The following is a 5,741-nucleotide window of genomic DNA, read 5'->3' on the forward strand; positions in this document are numbered from 1 at the left end:
AATCAATGTAATGAAACAAGCTATATGAATGGTTGAATGTGAAGCTGATGATGTGCCCTGTAAACTTTCACTCAATCCAAAATAAAAACATTTAATAATAATAATAAAAAAATTCCAGAAACGCTAAAAGGCAGCATGTTAATTTAGTTATCCCTCTATCCATCCATCCATCCATCTGTCCATTCATCCATCCACAATGGCTATATAAATGGTACTAAATCTTGAGCACTTGAGAATCTCCTTTGAAAACAATGGGTTAAAGCATTGTGCTTGCAGAGAAAGTGGCTCAAAAATCTTTTCAATAATTTTTTCCCAACAATTCTGAAAAATACATAATTAATTAAACTGAATACAAAACTCAATGCCTTTAATGAAATGAATTAAAAGTCTTAGGACTTAATGTTGTACACCAAACAGGCAGAGAGAATCAATATCAAATATGGTTAAATAATGTCCACATTAAAAAAAAATGGTTACATAAAATTCTATCCTTTTTATTGTTCATGAACTTTTTCACAGGGATCAGTTATCCACTAAAGAATATTTATTAAATGCCAACTATGTACCAACATCTGGAACAAGAAGTTGACTAAGGCTCAGTCCTTGAACTTCAGAGATTCCCTGCCTGTTAAGGAAGGACATGGACAAATTTGCCAGACAACTGAAAGTCAGTGAGGGCAAGAAAACCATAGAGCTAACTCTCTAAAAATCAAATTTGGGAAAGATTTGCATCTACTCATCATTAGACTTGCTTCCACTTATTACACAGTGGATCCTCTCTTTCTTTTTTTTTAAATTTCTCTTGGATGCCAGGAACTTTGGAGTTAGGTCCTATACCCAGTAGTCTTCTCTTAATTATGGATTTCTGGAATCCCCTTTTCCTCCCCATTTTGAGCTTCTTCTGTATCTGCTATATTAATAGTTTTATTGTACCTGTCCTATTAATATTTTGGAGAGCAGGCAGGGCATTAATGGAAAATGAGTGGAAACTCTCAGAAGCATAACAGTGTTGTATGCAGAGAGCCTCCCTGTTCATCAGATTGGTGGCTCTATTTGTTGTTAATGTCTATTGGAATTTGGTTATCAGTTGGAACTGGGATAGGGCTGGGGAAGAAGAAATTGCTGGGAAAAGGTTTTAATGCATCTTCATTACACCACTGAAATGGAAAGGAAGTGTGAGAGAAAGGAGTCATGGAGCACAACTGTCTCCTCTGAAAAGTCTCCCTGCTTCTCTATGCCACCGGACTTGGGCATACTCCTAGGTTGGCCCCTAGTGTCTTTTTTTTTTTTTTTTTTTTTACTTTAAATGCATTTTTTATTTTTAGATAGCCTACACTTTTGTTTTGTTTTGTTTTTTTCCCTTTAAAAAAAATGCTTCTGCTCCAAATAAATCAAAGTCTCAAGATGACATCAGTCCCATTTTGTGCAAGTCCTGTGGATGAAGAGCAGCAGCCAGCTAGGATGACAGATGACAGGTCCAAATAATAGCCAAATTTGTTACCATTTTTCCATTTGTAAGCCATCTTTAAAGAAAATCATATATGGGGTGACCATCTTCACGACAGTCCAGTAGAGCAGCCATCCCATCTGGACTCATGTTTTCAGCCAGAAAGAACTGGGAGTTTGTGAAATTCACCAGGATGTGCTTGATTTGTCATAAAGGGTTTTATTCTTTCTGGTTTCTGTTCTTCAAGCGTGACTTTGATTGATTTCATGTAATCTTTGATGTACTTCTTGTATGCTTCTTTTGTGAAGCTGGTTTCCAGCAGGTGATGATTCATGGCAATGTCAACATCCGTGACTACTGTGCTATTGGTGCCTTCACCGTCAGTGGCTTCAATGGAGGTGTTTCCACTCATGAGCGAGTCATCGATGTGCCCCTCTGTCCTGCTGACCATCTTTCCCTCCACTTCCAGGCACAGCCAGTCCGCGATCTCCCGGATCTTGTAAATGTCGGAGAACATCTCATCACGGCTGATGAGGTTCCGTTAGATGATCATGATGGTGGCTTGGGGACAATGGCAGTGCTAGCTTAGCAGGGGCCCCGAGCTCAGAGCTTTTCCGTGCAGCCAGAAGGGCGCTCGGGGGGAGGCCCGTGTAAGTGTCTTAAGGATCAAGACTACTTGCCTGGCTGTCATTCCAGCACCTAACACAGTGCCTGGCCCATAGAAGACATATGCAATAAGTGAATGAACATGACACATTTCTATAAAGCCTTTACTCCAAATCACTGATAGAATATTAAATTAGGAAAGCTAAGAAGAGGAATCCTGGTATGGCAATGGACTGCTAGTCACAAGGTCAACAGTTCAAACCCATCAGCCACTCCTTGAAAAGCCCTATCCAGGGTGGTTATGAGTTGGAACTGATTCAATGGCTCTTAACAACAACAAGCGGAACAGGTTGAGGCAATGATGAGTTTAGCTTATAAAGTGCTTAGTTTGAGGAACAGGTCACCTAGGTGTGGATGCCCAGAAGCACTTAGAAATTCCATATGAACTCCTGTGTCTCCCTTTTCACATCTATAAAATGGGGTCACTAATAGAACGTGTTCCAGGAGATTACTGAGAGTCAGATAAGACAATGGAGTGTTGTCACGTGGCTTGATTCATAGCCAGTACTGTTGAACACAAACTAAAAGAAATAGCTATAGGGCTAGAGTCAACCCCTTTCTACCTTACATTTCCTTTCCACTCAGGAGGTCTGGTTAATTTCCTCCACACCATGGTACTTTGGTTATCTTTGTCTGGTTAATTTCCCCACAGCATCTCATGTTTGGCTGCGTCTTTCCTTTCCACTCTGTTTCTTCTTACTCTGACCCTCTTCTGACTCTTATTTGCCAACTTCATAAACATTGTCCCAAGTCTATTCATCTCCCTCAGACCCATTGCCAGCAGATCATTTTTCTAGAGCTCTCCTGAGATCCAGTCAACCAAGCAGCTGCTCACGAATACTGCAGCTCCCATTGAAACTGCAGACAGTTAAAAGCCAACATGGCGGACTAAGCCCTAAAGCACCTAGCTGAATCTGCTTTCCAAGAAGGTATTCCAAGGACCACAACTTCAGTCCTACACCAGGCTAAACACACTACTAGACTTTCCCACCAGCATCTGCATCACAACAGATAACCAAGTGTTCATACTTCCATTACTCATTAGTCCTTCATTCACAGTATTTGATGTGCCCTTGAGCTCTGGAACCTAGCATGCTTAGATTTAACTCCTTGTTTTGCTAATTTCTAGGCATAGTTCTGGCAGGTTACTTACCTTCTCTGTGCCTCAGTTTTCTTAGCTTTGAAAATACTCTTAGAAAGTACTTAGAGGTTAACTTAAATAGCTGTTACTCAACAAATATGTACTTTCTTCTTTCATTTCCTATGTAACTCCCCTTCCTGTATCTCAGGCCTGCTGGAAATCCACATATCTTACTCCCTTTCCTCCATGTAAGGGAAGGGCCGTGCCTTATTCAACCATGGGGAGAAGCTATAGCTCCAGGTGTATGCTTAGCACTTCTCACTTATTCGTTTGTTTTCAGTAGTGACTATCTTGTTACTGTGATGCTGGACACTATGCCACTGGTATTTGAAATACCAACAGAGTTGCCCATGGTGGACAGGTTTCAGTGAAGCTTCCAAAGTAAGACAAGCTAGGAAGAAATATAGGCAGTCAATTTCTGAATGTTTAGCCACTGAAAACTTTATATATAGTAGAGCATTATAAAACAGTCAGATAAAGTGCTGAAACATGAAAACCTTATGAATAGTAGGGCATTATAAGATATAGTGTCAGAAGATGACACCCTCCCATTGAAGTTCTTCCTCAGTCACACTCAAAATATGATTGGGGAAGAGGTCTCCTCAAAGTAGAGTTGACTGTAATGATGTGAATGGAGCAAAGCTTTTGAGACCTTCATTTGTTGATGGAGTACAACTGACAATGAGGAGAAAGAGCTGCAAACCTCCATTAATAATCAAAACATGAAATGTATGAAATATGAATCTAGGAAAATTGGAAGTTGTCAGAATGAAATGGAATAAAGATTTATTATCTTAGGCATTAATAAGCTGAAATGGATTGGTATTGGACATTTTGGTTTACTGGCTTACTATGCTGTGAATGGACTCCTGGTGTGACACTGTGGGTTAATGCACTAGACTCTACAGTTGGTTTGAACCACAAGCTTGGTGGTTCAATCTCACCAGCCACTCCTCAGAAACCCTATACAAGGTTACTATGAGATGGAACTGACTCAAAGGCACTTAACAACAACAACATGCCAGGAATGAAAAATTAAAAAGGAATGGCATCACATTCATCATCAAAAAGAACACTTCAAGATATATCTTAAAGTACAATGCTGTCTGTGATAGGTTAATATCCATATTCCTACAAAGAAAACCAGTTGATACCACTATTAATCAAATTTATGTATCAACCACTAAAGCCAGTGATGATGAAATTGAAGAATTCTACCAATTAGAGCTTGGTAGCACAGTGAGTTATAAGTCAGTCAGCAGTTCCAATTTACCAACTGCTCCATGGGAGAAAGATGAAGTTTTCTGCTCCCAGAAAGATTTACAGTCCCGGAAGCCCTACAGGAGTACCAACTCTAAGACACACAGCCACCATCCCACCACTATAAGCTTCTTCAGTCTGAAACTGATTCAACATACAATCAAAATGCATTGATAATTACTGGTGATTGGAATGCAAAGCTTGGATTCAAAGATGATCAGTTGGAAAATGAGGCTTTGGTGATCGAAACAATGCTAGAGATCGCATGATAGAATTTTGCAAGAGCACGATTTATTGCAAATATCTTTTTAAAAACAATATAAAAGATAACTATATACATGACTTCATCTGATAGAATACACCAGAATCAAATTGACTACATCTGTCAGAAGAGGCAGTGGAAAGTTAAAGATCATCAACCAACACAAGGCCAGAGGAAAACTGTAGAACACACTATCAATTTTTCATTTGCACGTTCAGGCTGAAGCTGAAGAAAAATTTTTTAAAAAGTCAACAGGAGTCAAAATATGGCCTTAAATAGTTCTCACCTGAGTTGAGCAGGTGACCATAATGATGTAAATGGAATAAAGTTTTCTGGGTCTTTCATTTCATAATGGAACGCAACTTAAAATGGAAGAGAAACGATTGGATCTTGTCTGAAAGCAGGAAACACTAGAAAGATGCTTGTTTGTGCTTTATTGACTATTCAAAGGCTTTTGAATATCTGTGGATCATGACAAACTATGGATTGTTGTTATGTGCCGTGGAGTCGGTTCCGACTCATAGTGACCCTGTACAGGGTTTCCGAGACTATAAATCTTTACGGGCGCAGAAGGCCTCATCTTTCTTCCACAGAACAGCTGGTAGATTCGAACAGCTGACCTTGAGGTTAGCAGCCTGATTCATAACCACTACGCTCCCTGAGCTCCTTAAACTATGGATATCCTTGTGAAGAATGTTATCCATAACACTTAGTTGTGCTCATGAGAAACCTGCACAGATACAGAAAGGCAGTTGTTAGATACAAACAAAGAGACACTGAATGATTTAAAATCATGAAAGGTGTGCATCAGGGTTGTATTTATTGACTAATGTTGTTCAATCTGTATGCTGAGTACATAATCTGATAAACTGGATTATATGAAGAAAAATGTGGCATCAGGATTGGAGGAAGTCTCATTAGCAACCTGCGATATGCAGATGATACAACCTTGCTTGTTGAAAGTG

The 5,741-nt window shown here is 39.5% G+C and overlaps 1 pseudogene; it reads left to right on the forward strand.

The window, feature by feature from the left end:
- LOC102832456 overlaps nucleotides 1-2,036 on the forward strand; it is a 71,719-nt pseudogene extending 69,683 nt beyond the window's left edge.
- The last annotated feature ends 3,705 nt before the right edge of the window (nucleotides 2,037-5,741 follow it).

This window comes from Chrysochloris asiatica, unplaced genomic scaffold (genome assembly GCF_000296735.1).
Source record: "Chrysochloris asiatica unplaced genomic scaffold, ChrAsi1.0 scaffold00265, whole genome shotgun sequence".
Lineage (NCBI taxonomy): Eukaryota > Metazoa > Chordata > Mammalia > Afrosoricida > Chrysochloridae > Chrysochloris > Chrysochloris asiatica.